The following is a 17611-nucleotide window of genomic DNA, read 5'->3' as shown; positions in this document are numbered from 1 at the left end:
TACCTTGTTAATTTCAAGCCAATTTTCGCACAAATATACAGATAGCTTGGGAGTAGGGAATAGTTGTGATTGCAGTCCTTTTAAGGACTAGGTTACAGCATTTCCTACGACTTTTATCAGGGAGGTCTGTGCTCTTAAATAGATAGGTTGTGGGAGTAAAGACTAATTGTAATTGGAGTCCTTTTCAGGACTAGGTTACATGAGTTCCTATCAGTTTTTGCCAGGCAGGTCTGTGCCAGTGCTGTGCAAGTTTTTTTCACAGCATTTGGCTGAATCTAGCAAAGCTAATCCTTTTTGGCCTATTGCAGAGTGTGTTAGTCAGTGGAGTAGCCTATCTGTGTTGCAAGATATACCACCTGTGTATAGAATACCAATTTTCTTACTGCACCTAGTGAAGTAAAATCTTTTGGGCATAGCATCATTCTATTAGTCCATCTATACTGACCTCCATCAGGTTGCAAACTGAATATAATTTTTTTCTGCATCTAGCTCTGAAAAAATATTTGGGCTTCTAGCGGTGTGTGGGACTTGGTCTATTAGTCCATCTATACTGACCTCCATCAGGTTGCAAATTAAAAATAATTTTTTTCTGCATCTAGCTCTGAAAAAATATTTGGGCTTCTAGCAGTGTGTGGGACTTGGTCTATTAGTCCATCTATACTGACCTCCATCAGGTTGCAAATTGAATAAAAAAAATTTCTGCATCTAGCTCTGAAAAAATATTTGGGCTTCTAGCAGTGTGTGGGACTTGGTCTATTAGTCCATCTATACTGACCTCCATCAGGTTGCAAATTAAAAATAATTTTTTTCTTCATTTAGCTCTGAAAAAATATTTGGGCTTCTAGCAGTGTGTGGGACTTGTTCTATTAGTCCTTCTATACTGACCTCCAGCAGGTTGCAAATTGAATATAATTTTTTTCTGCATCTAGCTCTGAAAAAATATTTGGGCTTCTAGCGGTGTGTGGGACTTGGTCTATTAGTCCATCTAAACTGACCTCCATCAGGTTGCAAATTAAAATTAATTTTTTTCTGCATCTAGCTCTGAAAAAATATTTGGGCTTCTAGCAGTGTGTGGGACTTGGTCTATTAGTCCATCTATACTGACCTCCATCAGGTTGCAAACTGAATATATTTTTTTCTGCATCTAACTCTGAAAAAATATTCGGCTTCTAGCTGTGTGTGGGACTTGTTGTATTAGTCCATCTATGCTGACCTCCATCAGGTTGCAAACTGAATATATTTTTTTCTGCATCTACCTCTGAAAAAATATTGGGCTTCTAGCTGTGTGTGGGTCTTGTTCTATTAGTCCATCTATACTGACCTCCATCAGGTTGCAAATTAAAAATAATTTTTTTCTGCATCTAGCTCTGAAAAAATATTTGGGCTTCTAGCAGTGTGTGGGACTTGGTCTATTAGTCCATCTATACTGACCTCCATCAGGTTGCAAATTGAATAAAAAAAATTTCTGCATCTAGCTCTGAAAAAATATTTGGGCTTCTAGCAGTGTGTGGGACTTGGTCTATTAGTCCATCTATACTGACCTCCATCAGGTTGCAAATTAAAAATAATTTTTTTCTTCATTTAGCTCTGAAAAAATATTTGGGCTTCTAGCAGTGTGTGGGACTTGTTCTATTAGTCCTTCTATACTGACCTCCAGCAGGTTGCAAATTGAATATCATTTTTTTCTGCATCTAGCTCTGAAAAAATATTTGGGCTTCTAGCGGTGTGTGGGACTTGGTCTATTAGTCCATCTATACTGACCTCCATCAGGTTGCAAACTGAATATATTTTTTTCTGCATCTACCTCTGAAAAAATATTCGGCTTCTAGCTGTGTGTGGGACTTGTTGTATTAGTCCATCTATACTGACCTCCATCAGGTTGCAAACTGAATATATTGTTTTCTGCATCTACCTCTGAAAAAATATTGGGCTTCTAGCAGTGTGTGGGACTTGGTCTATTAGTCCTTCTATACTGACCTCCAGCAGGTTGCAAATTGAATAAAAAAATTTTCTGCATCTAGCTCTGAAAAAATATTTGGGCTTCTAGCAGTGTGTGGGACTTGTTCTATTAGTCCACCTATACTGACCTCCATCAGGTTGCAAATTAAAACTAATTTTTATCTGCATCTACAGTACCTCTGAAAAAATATTTGGGCTTCTAGCTGTGTGTGGGACTTGTTGTATTAGTTCATCTATACTGACCTCCATCAGGTTGCAAACTGAATATATTTTTTTCTGCATCTACCTCTGAAAAAATATTCGGCTTCTACTTGTGTGTGGGACTTGTTGTATTAGTCCATCTATACTGACCTCCATCAGGTTGCAAATTCAAAATAATTTTTTTCTGCATCTAACCCAGCCAATAGTTTTGGCCTAATACCACAGTTTGGCCACTCAGCTCTGCTCGGTTACCATCCATTGTTTTTTTGTGCAAACAACTCCAGAGTTGTGAATTAGTTAACCACCAAAATGAGTGGAAAAAGGCCTGCTGCTGGTGGAAAGGGGAATAGGCGTGTTGGGAAGGGGAAAAAAGGTTGTGTCCGTGGGGTAGGTGCAGAAGAAAGACCATATTCCAGCCAAACTAAAATGTCTACTTCTTTTAGCGGACAATGTGATAAGATCCCTTTCTTACGGCCACGCCAATCGCTACAAATTCCAGATGAGGCACAAAAACAGCAGGTGCTTCAACGGATATCAAGTGCTCCTTTAAGTGGGCTCTCCTCCACATCAACTTCAACATCACAAATACTCCAGTCCTCAAAGGTGTCACCCAAATCGCACTTGCTTCCTCACAGCTCCCAAATCTCCAGCTGCCCGTCTGAGTATGAGGTAGAACAGATGGTTGAGTCTGCAGAGCTGTTTACTCATACTATAGCCTGGGAATCAGAGGTCGACTCCAGCGCTTCTGTGAATCCAGACGAGGAAATGATCTGCACTGATGCCCAGAATCTTTATGAGTCGGATCCAGGACCATACGCAGAAGGTTCTGACCATAATGTAGACCCTCATTCCCAAACTGTAACTCCTGTTGGTGGAGACAATGAGGAAGACGATGATAAGACTCAAATACCTGATTGGAGCGACAACTTTAGTTTTTTGTCAGGGCAGGAACAGGTTGGCTCTGAGGACGACGGGTGTGATAACGCACAGGGTGATGATGATGAGGTCGGAGATCCCACTTACTGTCAACCCACAGTCAGAAAAGAGATGAGGTCAGCAGAGGAGGTGGAGGAAGATGCTAGTGACGACGAGGTCAGGTTGCACCTTCCTGGACAGAGACGTAGTACTGGAAGCACGTCAACAACTGCATCCTCAAACACAACTCTGCCTCTCACCACAAGTCGTGGTGGCTCTTCAGGTCGCATGGGTGCTAAGCCTTGCATAGCCTGGGCATTTTTTCAGATCGATAAAGATGACCCAACTCGTGTTATCTGTAACATTTGTCAGCAAAAGCTAAGTAGAGGCCAAAAAATACATAGTTTGAGTACTTCATGCATGAACCGGCACATGGACATGAAGCATAAGTTGCAGTGGGAAGCTCAGTGTGCTACAATGCGGCCTAGCCGGCCGGGCCAACCACCGTCTGCCATATCTTGTGCATCCGCGGCCTCTTCATCCTCTGTGACTGGGGGGACAGCAGTCACACCTGTTTTGGGGCGCAGACCTGCCACCTCTTTACCCGCAACAGCCAGCGTGATTGGCAGGTCATCATTTTCTTTGGAGGTGGTAACACCAGCTGGTGTTGAGCGCTGTCCGACATCGATAGCACCACCTTTGGATCAAGGCAACCTAACATGTCCGCCTGCATCTTCCTCACAGACCGGCAGTTTGCCGGGGACACCCTTATCAACCCCGTCTAAGCACAATAGCCAGCCCTCGGTCCCTCAGATGTGGACAAGTAAAAGACCATTTCCTCCTAGCCATGAGAAAGCTAAGAGGTTGGATTTCACCATCTGCAAGCTCTTGGCTACAGAAATGCTGCCTTTCCGCCTGGTGGACACAGAGGATTTTCGAGACCTTATGTCCGTCGCAGTGCGCCAGTACCAGATGCCCAGTCGGCACTACTTCTCAAAGAAAGGTGTGCCTGCGCTCCACCAGCATGTCGCACACAACATCACCGCTTCTTTGAGAAACTGTGTGTGTGACAGGGTGCATTTCACCACAGACACTTGGACGAGTAGGCATGGACAGGGGCGTTACATGTCGCTGACTGGGCACTGGGTAACTATGGTGACAGCAGGACAAGGGGCTGCTGTCCAAGTCTTGCCGTCCCCACGAGTTGTGCGTCAATCCTCTTTATGTCAAAGTTCCTCCACTGCTTCTGCCTCCTCAACCTCCTCTCGGTCTTCCACCTGCACCCAAAGCCTGTCTGGTCATGCCACAAGCTTTCTAACTGCGCAGAAGGGATCCTGCACACCTCCTTACTATGCTGGCAGTAGGGCTCAACGTCATCAGGCGGTTTTTACATTGAAATGTCTGGGAAATGTGAGTCACACAGCTGAGGAGTTGTGGTCAGCTCTGGAGAACCAATTTCATGAATGGTTGTCTCCACTGGACCTGAAACCAGTGAAGGCCGTGTGCGACAATGCTGCAAACCTGGGTGCGACCCTTCGCCGGGGCAATGTCACACACGTGCCTTGTATGGCTCACGTGTTGAACCTGGTTGTCCAGCAATTTTTAGCCCACTATCCCAGACTAGATGGCCTTCTGCAGAGGGCACGGTCGCTGTGTGCTCACTTCCGCCGTTCGCATCCCGCAGCTCAGCGACTTACATCTCTACAGAAGTCGTTGGGCCTGCCACTTCACCGGCTAAAATGCGATGTGCCTACCCGGTGGAATTCAACTCTGCACATGTTGCAGCGACTGTGGCAGCACCGACAAGCCCTGGTGCAATACGTTCTGACGTATAGCCTGGGCCAACGAGATTCAGAGGTGGGGCAAATCACGCTGGAGGAGTGGTCTCAGATCAGGGACCTATGCACCCTTCTGCACAGTTTTGAAATGGCGACGAAGATGTTTAGTGCTGACGATGCCATTATCAGCATGACTATTCCGGTGATTTACATGCTGGAGCACATGTTAAACAGAATTCGGAGTCAGGTGGTGGCACAAGAGGAGGTGGAGGAAGTAGAGGAGGAGGAGTTGTATGCGGAAGGGCTAACATCTGCAAGGTCCAGACGGTCGGCAGCACCAAGGCGGCAGGCATGTGAGGGTGGGGGAGATGATTTTACCAGGGCGCATGGTAGCAGCCAAACTAGTGAGGAAGGTGCAGGAGCCCAGGAAGAAGTGGAGGACGAACTGATGGAAGACTCATCAGATGAGGGAGACCTTGATCACATTTCTGTTGTGCGAGGTTGGGGGGAGAGGACAGAGGAAGGAAGCATGATTGTTACCTTGCCACCAACACAACAGGGACTTGGTGCTCCTGGATGCGCAACACACATGAGTGCCTTCTTGCTGCACTACCTGCAACATGACCCTCGAATTGTGAGAATTAGAAATAATCCTGACTACTGGGTTGCCACACTGTTAGATCCCCGGTACAAAAGTAAATTTGCAGAAATTATTCCTGCCATAGAAAGGGATGCACGCATGCAGGAGTATCAGCAGAGACTGTTGCAGAATCTTACATGTGCTTTTCCACAAAATACCAGTGGTGCACGTAGTGAATCTCACAGTTCCAACTTGCCAACCGTGGGACCGTCAAGTGTTCAGCACTCAAACCGTAACAGAACCACAGTATCTGCTGGTAACATCAATTTTGCGGAATCATTTCACCACTTTTTTAGCCCATCCTTTGCAAGGCCACAGGAGACAAGAAGTCTGACACATAGTCACCGCCTAGAGACGATGGTACAGGAGTATCTCCAAGTAAACATTGAAGCCACGACTGTGTCACTGGACCCTTGCTCTTTTTGCTTCCAATCTGGATAAATGGCCGGAGCTAGCCACTTACGCCTTGGAGATCTTGTCATGCCCCGCAGCCAGCGTTCTGTCTGAACGTGTGTTCAGCGCTGCTGGTGGTGTGCTGACAGATAAGCGCACGCGGCTCTCCACTGATAATGTAGACAGACTCACGTTCATAAAGATGAACAAATCATGGATCCGAAACGACTTTTCTACCCCTGTGTCATCCTGGGGAGAGTAAAAGCTTGATGATTGGTTAAAATCACCCTACCAACCGTTTTAAGCTTTCAAATTACTAATCATGTTTATCTGTATCTTGACTGGAAAATAATTTGGGCTTTGTAGCAGTGTGCAGCACTGATCCTATTAGGCCATCTATACTAAAGCTTCACCAGATTTAAAATTAATAATAATTTTCAGCTGCATCTAGCCCGGAAAATAATTTTGGGGCTCCGAGATGCGCAAGACACATAAGTGCCTTCTTGCTGCACTACCTGCAGCATGACCCTCATATTGTCAGAATTCGAAGTAATCATGACTACTGGGTTGCCACACTCTTAGATCCCCCAAACTTTTCGATCAACCTTTTCATTTTAATAAAGACCAAAAAAATGGTCATTTTTGAAATTATAAGCATTAGCAGGTTGTTAGAAACTGAAATCAAACAGTTTTCAACTCAAAACTTTATTCTAGGTGATGTTACATTTTCACATAGGACCCCTTGTTCGAAAGGAGCTTCTGAACTCTCTCGTCCATTGAATTTGTCAGGTTTTGGATGGTTTCTGCTTCAATTGTTTTGCATGAGGACAGAATACCCTCCCAGAGCTGTTGCTTAGATGTGAACTGCCTCCCGCCATCATAGACACTCCTTTTAATAATGCTCCAAAGGTTCTGAATGGGGTAGAGGTCAGGGGAGCATGGGAGTCACACCATAAGTTTGTCTCCTTTTATGCCCATATCAGCCAGAGATGCAGATGTTTTATGTGCAGCATGAGATGGTGCATTATCATGCAGAAAAATGATCTTGCTGTGAAATACACGGTTCTTCTTCTTAAACCATGGCAGGAAGAGCTGTTTGAGAAAATCCACATACATTATGGAGTTCATCTTTAGCGCCTTCAGGGATCCTAAAGGGGCCGACAATCTCTCTCCCCATGATTCCAGGCCAAAACATTACTCCACCTCCTCCTTGTTGGCGCTGTAGTCGTGTTTGCGTGGGGTGTCCATCAACCAGCCATCCTCCACTCCATCCATCTGGACCATCGAGCGCTGCACGGCACTCATCCGTGAACAAAACAGTTTTGAAATCAGTCTTCATGTAATGTTTGGCCCACTGGAGCCGTTTCTGCTTGTGTGAAGTGGATAGAGGAGGTCGACAGGATGGCGTATGCACAGCTGCAAACCTCTGAAGGACCCTGCATCTTGTTGTTCGGGGGACGTTGGAGGCACAAGCAGCTTCAAAAACTTGTCTGCTGCTATGACAAGGCTTTTTTGCCGCTGCTCTTTCAACCTGACGTAATTGCCTGTAGGAAAGAGTCCTCAATTTGCCCTTATCAGCACGCACACGTGTGTACTGTGAATCAGCTACATACTTCTTGATTGCCAAGACACTTCATCCTGATCATCGCACAATGTTGATTGTAGTCATGCCTTGACCTAAACACTCCACAATTTGTTGCTTCTCAGCAGCCGACACATCCTTTTTCTTTCCCATTTTGGCAGAAAATGTAGGCTGCTTAATAATGTGAGACAGCCTTCTTAAGTAGTCTTGCCTTTCATTGGACACACCTGCCAAACTAATTAGCACAGGTGTCTGCAATTGCTTACAGTGATATAAAGAGCCCTGACACACATCACCATCAATGAGTTTAACTGACAAACAAACAAATTCTTCCCTTATCACTCCTAAACACTTTTTGCATAATAATTTGGAACGCAGTGTACATGTGCTTTTCCACAAAACACCAGTGGTTCACGTAGTGAATCTTACAGTTCTAACTTGCCAACCGTGGTCTGTCTGGAGTTGTTCAATAAAGGGCCCAAAATTAAGATAACATAGATGGGAGAGGTCTCTATGAATAGGAATTCCTAAGTATTTGATACCCTGTGAGGGCCAGGCAAAGGGAAAGTTGGACTGGATGGAATCCTATATGGATTTGGGGAGGGAGACATCGAGGGCCTCAGACTTCGCTGCATTGATTTTAAAATTTGACCATGTAACAAAGTGATCTATTTCAGCCATAACAGCATGGATGGATATATGTGATTGAGTTATATATACTAGGACATCATCAGCAAATAGAGAGCACTTGTACTCGGTGCCTCCCACCTCAATCCACCTAATATTGGGGTTATGGCGAATTGATGAGAGCAGGTGCTCCGTCACTAGGATGTATAAGAGAGGGGACAGAGGACATCCCTGCCTTGTCCCATTGGTGATTGTGAAAGGTGATGAAAATGTTCTGACGCACCCCCTGGGCCTTGGGACACCCGGAGCCGGACCGTTTTTGGTGGATGCTGGTGGTTGTAGTCTTCATGGCGGCGATCCGGTTCCGTGGCTCAGGGCGGTCAAACCAGTGGCGGAACTATTTATGTGGTTTTGATGTTTAAATGTCCGACTACGCCACCCGTGGATTGCGGTCAGAGTGAACCGCCGCTACAGGGCAGACCGCTAAGGCTGGTGTTGTGGGTGCAGCAGAGAGTAGCATAACTCCCCACGGGAGGAGTATAGCCTCAGGGCAGTGTATGCGGAGGATGGGGGTGATGGTGCAGGGCAGCAGCAGTAACGACACGGAGTCAGTGATGCAGTTCAGGGCCTTTACTCACAGTTCTTATTATCCAGACCACGTCTGCAGGTAACGGTTGCCCACGTCGTACTGTGCTCACCAGGTGAGGGGCTCAGACAACTCCCAGATAACTTTGGAACGCTTCACAGGACCCCCTTTGTGTGTCCTTTGTCTGGCCTTTCTTACCAACACTTCTGTCCGGCTGCCTCGGGCCTCCTCTTGGTAAACTTGGCGCCAGTTTCCCTGACCCTATGTGGTGCCTTCCTAGCGGGTGTAGCAAGGGGCTGCGCCACATAAAATGTCAGAGCCTCCGGTTTCTAGCTGAGGGTCGTTTCCTGCCTCCACTAGTTCGGGGACCGGTCTCCCCCTTTGGCCTGACCCCTCCACGCAGGTGGATTCGGGCGTGCGGTGGCGACTCGCCCGTCCACACCCCTGGGATCCCTTCATTCCTCGTTCCTGGAGCCTTCTCCGTTCCTCTTCCTTCCTTCTCCCTCTTGCAGGCCTGGGCCTCTGTTACTAGGCCCGCCTCCGGAGCAGAGCTCATGCAGAGCCCCTGCTCCCTGCCACTTCTGCTCAGACTTCTCTGCACTGAACTAAGATGGTGCCCACCTTTTATACTCCCTTCTCAATGCACCCAGGAACTGCTTCCTCCCTGCTCCTGCACTGCAGGGTTCCCCTTCCTCAGTGTTCCCTCCCCCCACTCCAGCCAGGGACAGGGACTGTCGTGCCCATCTCAGGGGCATATTGGTCGCCCTGCCCCACGGCAATGTGGTGTAATGCATGCAGGTGTTGGGTCCTGATCCACACTCCATCCTTATCTGAGAGTGAGATATCACACCTCTGGGTGAGGTGCAATACGTCTGTAGCAACCGAGCCCTCGGTGCTACAGTTCCATTTATCTTCAGCCTAGGTGACGTATTGTGATACAGGGCCGTGATTTTGGCTATAAAAGGGTCCCCTAGACCCCTACCCCAAGCTTTTTAAGAGAATCATATATGGCGTGCCAGGAGACTCTATGGAATGCTTTCTCAGCATCCAACGAGAGTATCTACTTACAAATTTTTAACTGCATCTAGCCCAGGAAATACTTTGTGCCTAGTAGCAGTGTCTGCTAGTCAGCGGATTATCCCGGCTGTTAAGCAAGCTACACCACCTGTAGTTTGGACACTTAATTTTTTCAAAGGAAATGCTTCGGGACCACGGGATACTCAGTGAAGAGCATCAGGAGGCACCCCAAGGCATAGGGGCTGGGACTGGCAGTAGGATGCCTTGCGGTGGACAGCCGAGCTCGATCCTTATAAAAGCTTTTTAACTGCAGCAGCTTTAGTGGACGCTACTGGAGCTGGAATTACGCGGCTGCTGGCATGAGACTTGCCCTCCAATAGATCCTTGTAAATGGATTTAAAGTGTATTCATTCAAATTAGAGAGACAATTTAAATTAAAAAGCTTAGAGCTGCCTCCACCAGAGGGGGGCTCTCTCGACCCACCAGCGGACAGGCACCAGTATTGGGAGAGGGGGGCTGGCCGTCAGGGTTCACCGCGGCTCTGGCACAAACCCAGCGACACGGAGGTGGCACGGGAGGGAGCGGACTGGCCGTGTCGGCTTCTCACTTTTTGGATTTTAGAAGGGCATGACATGCCTATATCTGTGTCTCCCCCTCCTTTTACTCCTCCACCTCTTTTCTTTTCGCATGACTATATGTACTTGTCACTTTTCCATGTGTTAGTTGTGTCTTCTGAGCATTTTGTCAGCTTTTGGACACCTTTGAAGGTGTTTTCTATGTGTTTCTATGTGTTTTTGTTTGCCTGCCATTGGTTTTAACGGTGTTCGAAGGTGTTCGACGAACAGTTCGACGAACAGTTCGGCGAACACACGGGTGTTCGACGAACCGAACCGAACTCGAACACTACGGGGGTGGCTCAACACTAGTTAGAACGACTAGGGTTAGCGTTAGAACGACTAGGGTTAGCGTTAGAACGACTAGGGTTAGCGTTAGAACGACTAGGGTTAGCGTTAGAACGACTAGGGTTAGCGTTAGAACGACTAGGGTTAGCGTTAGAACGACTAGGGTTAGCGTTAGAACGACTAGGGTTAGCGTTAGAACGACTAGGGATAGCGTTAGAACGACTAGGGTTAGAGTTAGAGTTAGGACGACTAGTGTTAGCTCCTGGACGACTAGGGTTAGCCCTAGGTCGACTAGGATTAGCGCTAGGATGACTAGGGATAGCTTTAGGACAACTAGGGTTAGCGCTAGGTCGACTAGTGTTAGCATTAGGACGACTAGGGTTAGCGCAAGGACAACTAGGGTTAGCGCAAGGACAACTAGGGTTAGCGCAAGGACAACTAGGGTTAGCGCAAGGACAACTAGGGTTAGCGCAAGGACAACTAGGGTTAGCGCAAGGACAACTAGGGTTAGCGCAAGGACAACTAGGGTTAGCGCTAAAGCGACTAGGCTTAGCGCTTGGACAACTAGGGTTAGCGCTATAGCGACTAGGGTTAGCGGTAGAACAACTAGCGTTAGCGCTAAAGTGACTAGGGTTAGCGGTAGGACAGCTAGGGTTAGGGTTAGGACGACTAGGATTAGCGCTGGGACCACAAGGGTTAGCGTTAGGACGACTAAGATTAGTGCTAGGACGACTAGGGATATTGTTAGCACGACTAGGGTTAGCGCTAGGACGACTAGGGTTAGCGTTAGGATGGCTAGGGATAGCTTTAGGATGATTAGGGTTTGCGCTAGGACGACTAGTGTTAGCGTTAGGACGACTAGCGCTAGCGCTAGGACAACTAGGGTTAGTGCTACAGCGACTAGGGTTAGCGTTAGGAGGACTAGGGTTAGAGTTAGGACGACTCGGGTTAGCGCTTGGACCACTAGGGTTAGCGTTAGGACGACTAGGATTAGCGCTAGGACGACTAGGTATAGTGTTAGGATGACTAGGGTTAGCGCTAGGACGACTAGGGTTAGCGTTAGGACGACTAGGGATAGCTTTAGGAGGACTATGGATAGCTTTAGGAGGACTAGGGATAGCTTTAGGAGGACTAGGGTTAGCGCTAGGATGATTAGGGTTAGCGCTAGGATGATTAGGGTTAGCGATAGGAAGACTAGGGTTAGCGATAGGAAGACTTGGGCAAGCGCTAGGACAACTAGGGTTAGCGCTATAGTGACTAGTGTTAGCGGTAGGACGAATAGTGTTAGAGTTAGGACGACTAGGGTGAGTGCTTGGACGACTAGGGTTAGTGCTAGGATGACTAGGGATAGCTTTAGGAGGACCAGGGTTAGTGCTAGGACGACTAGGGTTAGTGCTAGGACGACTAGGGTTAGTACTATGACGGCTAGGGTTAGCGCTAGGACAACTAGGGTTAGGGCTATAATGAATAGAGTTAGCGGTAGAACAACTAGGGTTAAAGTTAGAACAACTAGAGTTAGCGCTTCTACAACTAGGGTTAGCTTTAGGACGACTAGGATTAGCGCTAGGATGACTAGGGATAGTGTTAGGATGACTAGGGTTGGCGATAGGACGACTAGGGTTAGCGCTAGGATGACTAGGGTTAGCGCTAGGATGACCAGGGAAAGCGTTAGGACGACTAGGGTTAGCGTTAGGACGACTAGGGTTAGCGCTAGAATGACTAGGGTTAGCGCTAGGACTTCTAGTGTTAGTGTTAGGACAACTAGAGTTAGCGTCTAGGACGACTAAGGTTAACGTTAGAACGACTAGGGTTAGAGCTAGGATGACTAAGGTTTGCGTTAGGACGACTAGGGATAGCGTTAAGATGACTAGGGTTAGCGCTAGGACGACTAGCATTAGAGTTAGGATGACTAGGGATAGCTTTAGGAGGACTAGGGTTAGTGCTAGGATGACTAGAGTTAGTACTATGACGGCTTAGGGCTAAAGTGACTAGGGTTAGCGGTAGGACGACTAGGTATAGTGTTAGGATGACTAGGGTTAGCGCCAGGATGACTAGGGTTAGCGTTAGGATGACTAGGGTTAGCTTTAGGAGGACTAGGGTTAGGGCTAGGACAACTAGGGTTAGTATTATGATGGCGAGGGTTAGCGCTAGGACAACTAGGGTTAGGGCTATAGTGAATAGGGTGATCGGTAGGACAACTAGGGTTAGAGTTAGGACAACTAGGGTTAGCGCTTGGACCACTAGGGATAGCGTTAGGATGAATAGGATTAGCGCTAGGACGACTTGGGATAGTATTAGGATGACTAGGGTTGGCGTTAGGACGACTAGGGTTAGAGTTAGGATGACTAGGGTTAGCCCTAGGATGGCCAGGCAAAGCGTTAGGATGACTAGGGTTAGCATTAGTACAACTAGGGTTAGCGCTAGATGACTAGGGTTTGCGCTAGGACTACTAGTGTTAGCGTTAGGACGACTAGAGTTAGCGCTAGGACGACTAAGGTTAGCGTTAGGACGACTAGGATTAGAGCTAGGATGACTAAGGTTTGCGTTAGGACTACTATGGTTAGCGCTAGGACGATTAGGGTTAGCGTTAGGACAACAAGGGTTAGCATTAGGATTACTAGGTTTGGCGCTAGGATGACTAAGGTTAGCGTTAGGACGAATAGGGTTAGCTCTAGAACGACTAGGGTTAGCGCTAGGACTTCTAGGGTAAACCTTAGGACGACTAGGGTTAGCGCTAGGACGACTAGCTTTAGAGCTATAATGTCTAGGCTTAGTGCTAGGACGACTAGGGATAGCACTAGGGTGACTAGGGATAGCTTTAGGACGAGTAGGGTTAGCGAATGGACTACTACGGTCAACGTTAGGACTACTAGGGTTATCGCTAGGATGACTAGTGCTATCGTTATGACGACTAGGGTTAGCGCTAGAACAACTAGGGTTAGCGTTAGGACGATTAGGGTTAGCGCAAGGATGACTAGGGTTAGCGTTAGGACGGCTAGGGTTAACGTTAGGATGACTAGGGTTAGCGTTAGGACGACTAGGGTTAGCACTAGGACGACTAGGGTTAGCACTAGGACGACTAGGGTTAGCACTAGGACGACTAGGGTTAGCACTAGGACGACTACGGTTAGCACTACGACGACAATGGTTAGCGCTATGACTACTAGGGTTAGCGTTAGGACGACGAGGGTTAACATTAGGATGAATAGGGTAATCGCTAGGATGACTAGGGTTGGCGCTATGTCTACTAGGGTTAGAGGTAGGATGAATAGGGTTAGAGCTAGGATTACTAGGGTTAGCGTTAGAATGACCATGGATAGAATTTAACGACAAGGGTTAGCGCTATAACTACTAGGGTTAGAGTTAGGACGACTAGGGTTAACGCTAGGTTGACTGCGGTTAGAGTCAGGACGACTAGTGTTAGCGCTAGAACAACTACGGTTAGCGCTAGGACGACTAGGGTTAGGGCTAGGAAAACTTGGGTTAGCCCTAGAACGACTAGGGTTAGCGCTGGGAGGACTAGGGTTAGCGATGGGATGAGTAGGGTTAGCATTAGGACGACTAGTGTTAGCGCTAGGATGACTAGGGTAAGAGTTAGGACAACTAGGGTTAGCACTAGGGTGACTAGGGTTAGCGTTAGGGTGACTAGGGTTAGGGCTAGGATGACTAGGGTTGGCGCTATGACGACTACGATTAGAGTTAGGATGACAAGAATTAGCGCTAGGGCGACTAGGGTTAGCCCTTAGGACGACTAGGTTTAGAGTTAGGACGACTAGGGTTAGCACTAGGACGACTACGTTTAGCGTAAGGATGACTAGGTATAGCTTTAGAAGGGCTAGAGTTAGCGCTAGGAAGACTAGGGTTAGCGTTAGACTGACTAGGGTTAGCGTTAGGATGACTAGGGCTAGCGCTAGGACAACTAGGGTTAGCGCTATAGCGACTTGGGTTAGAGGTAGGACGACTAGGGTTAGAGTTAGAGTTACGATGACTAGGGTTAGCTCTTGGACGAATAGGGTTAGCGCTAGGTCGACTAGGGTTAGCGTTAGGATGACTAGGGATAGCTTTATGACAACTAGGGTTAGCGCTAGGATGACTAGGGTTAGCATTAGGACGACTAGGGTTAGCGCTAGGACAACTAGGGTTAGCGCTGGGAGGACTAGGGTTAGCGATGGGATGAGTAGGGTTAGCATTAGGACGACTAGTGTTAGCGCTAGGATGACTAGGGTAAGAGTTAGGACAACTAGGGTTAGCGCTAGGGTGACTAGGGTTAGCGTTAGGGTGACTAGGGTTAGGGCTAGGATGACTAGGATTAGCGTTAGGATGACAAGGGTTAGCGCTAGGGCGACTAGGGTTAGCGCTAGGGCGACTAGGGTTAGCCCTTAGGACGACTAGGTTTAGAGTTAGGACGACTAGGGTTAGCACTAGGACGACTACATTTAGCGTAAGGATGACTAGGTATAGCTTTAGAAGGGCTAGGGTTAGCGCTAGGAAGACTAGGGTTAGCGTTAGACTGACTAGGGTTAGCGTTAGGATGACTAGGGCTAGCGCTAGGACAACTAGGGTTAGCGCTATAGCGACTTGGGTTAGAGGTAGGACGACTAGGGTTAGAGTTAGAGTTACGACGACTAGGGTTAGCTCTTGGACGAATAGGGTTAGCGCTAGGTCGACTAGGGTTAGCGTTAGGATGACTAGGGATAGCTTTATGACAACTAGAGTTAGCGCTAGGATGACTAGGGTTAGCATTAGGACGACTAGGGTTAGCGATAGGACAACTAGGGTTAGCGCTATAGTGACTAGGGTTAGCGGTAGGACAACTAGGGTTAGAGTTAGGATGACTAGGGTTAGCGCTTGGACCACAAGGGTTAGCGTTAGGACGACTAGGATTAGCGCTAGGACGACTAGGGATAGTGTTAGCACGACTAGGGTTAGCGCTAGGACGACTAGGGTTAGCGTTAGGATGACTAGGGATAACTTTAGGATGACTAGGGTTTGCGCTAGGACGACTAGGGTTAGCGTTAGGACTAGTGTTGAGTGAGCACTAAAATGCTCGGGTGCTCGAAGCTCGGGCCGAGCTCGCCGTGATACTCGGGTGCTCGACCCGAGCAACGAGCCCAATGTTAGTCTATGGGAGACTCGAGCATTTTTGCGGTGGCACCCCCGGGAGTCTTTTAAAAGCCTAGCAAGTGCGCAAAACGATAGTGACAGTGCTCAAATGACATGGGGACAGCATGGGGATCGCCCCAGGAAGAATTTCTGACCCCCAGGTCACTGCTGTCAACAACGTGGTCAGAGGTATTAAGCCACTTTTACAGGCTCACAATAAAACATTCAAAAACGAAAGTGAAACTTTTTTCCTGTGAAATATGTTAAGGAACATCCTTTCCAGGGAAAAGACTTGTGTATAAGTTAAAATAAATGACCAAAAACAAAAATACTCCTCCACACCTTCGGCTATGTTCACAAGTAGCATTTTTTATGCGTTTTTGCACTTTTGTATAGCTTTCAACTATGACAAATGCATTCACCGGGAAATGTCATTTTAACATTTTACAACCTTATCTGGCCATGTGCTGTGTGACACATGCATAAAGTGCTGAAAAGACATGGCAACAGCATGGGGAAGACCCCTGGAAGCATCTCTGACTCCCAGGTCACTGTCTAAAAGTGTGCCCATCATAAGTGATCCTTGCCGCATCAGAAGATGCAGACTTGCACCTATCCCCATGCAAGTTCTAGTCCCAGGGCAGTGTTCAATTGTACCTCTCCCATTCCTTGCAATACAAGCGCAAGTATGCAGCCTGCCTCCCACCCACCCCCACGCTGCAATACCATACTGCTTGCTTGCTTGAACTTGAAATTGGGCCTTTTAGGCATGTGGAGGTGGAATCTGGCCACCACGTCATGGCTGTGTTGGCGGCCTGGAATCCATACTCAGTCCCCAGCAGCCCGGCGGCCGGGTGTCCATACTCGGTCCCCAGCCGCCCCGCGGCCGTGTGTCCACACACGGTGCCCAGCCGCCTGGGGGCAGCCGGGTGTCCATAAACGGTCCCCAGCCACCCCTATTTCTCCTTGGAACATCCCCCTACACACTTTTCTTAGCCCGGCCTGCTTTAGGCAGCATTGGACGAGCCCACCAGAGAACCAGACTCCTCCGGTGGGCCCTGACTTCTCCATCGGTGGAGTTGAGAGTTCCAAGGTGAGGAGCATGATGATGATGACAGAAGTTAGCATCTGCTATGTTTTCTTTTAATGCAAGTGTAAGTGTGCAGCCTGCCACCCATCCACCCCCAGACTGCAGTTCCATACTGCTAGCTTGCACTTGAAATGGGGCCTTTTAGTTTGGAGGAGGCCGAAGCTGGCCACTACCTCATGGCTGCTTCGGCAGCGAGTTATCCATACTCAGTCCCCAGCTGATCCCCTATTTGTCCAGGTGTGCCTTATACATAAGATTAAGCGCGTATACCAAAACGGAGAGCCTATTCCGCTGTAGTGTGTGCATGCCAAACCCCTGTTCATGGTACATGCGAAGATGCCTCCCACCTTGCACCTGTCGTTGCAGACTTGCAACTATCCCCATTCAAGTCCTTGTCCCAGGGCACTGTTCAATTGTACCTCTCCTATTCCTTGCAATGCAAGCGCAAGTATGCAGCCTGCCACTCACCCACCCCCAGGCTGCAATACCATACTGCTTGCTTGCTTGCACTTTAAATTGGGCCTTTTAGGCATGTGGAGGTGGAATCTGGCCACCACGCCATGGCTTTGTCGGCGGCCTGGTATCCATACTCAGTCCCCAGCCGCCTGGTGGCCGGGTGTCCCCGCTTGCTCCCCAGCCTCCAGGGGGTGGCCGGGTGACCATACTCGGTACCCAGCCACCCCTATTTGTCCCGGTAACCTTTCCCACACTTTTCTTAGCCTGGCCTGCTTTAGGGCAGCATTGGCCGAGCCCACCGAACTATCAGACTCTTCCGGTGGGCCCTGGCTTCTCCATCAGGGGAGTTGAGAGTGCCAAGG

Source organism: Phyllobates terribilis, unplaced genomic scaffold (assembly GCF_046119375.1).
Source record: "Phyllobates terribilis strain yellow unplaced genomic scaffold, ASM4611937v1 Scaffold_3__8_contigs__length_932513732, whole genome shotgun sequence".
In the NCBI taxonomy this organism is placed as follows: domain Eukaryota; kingdom Metazoa; phylum Chordata; class Amphibia; order Anura; family Dendrobatidae; genus Phyllobates; species Phyllobates terribilis.
Note: the sequence above shows the minus strand (reverse complement) of the source record.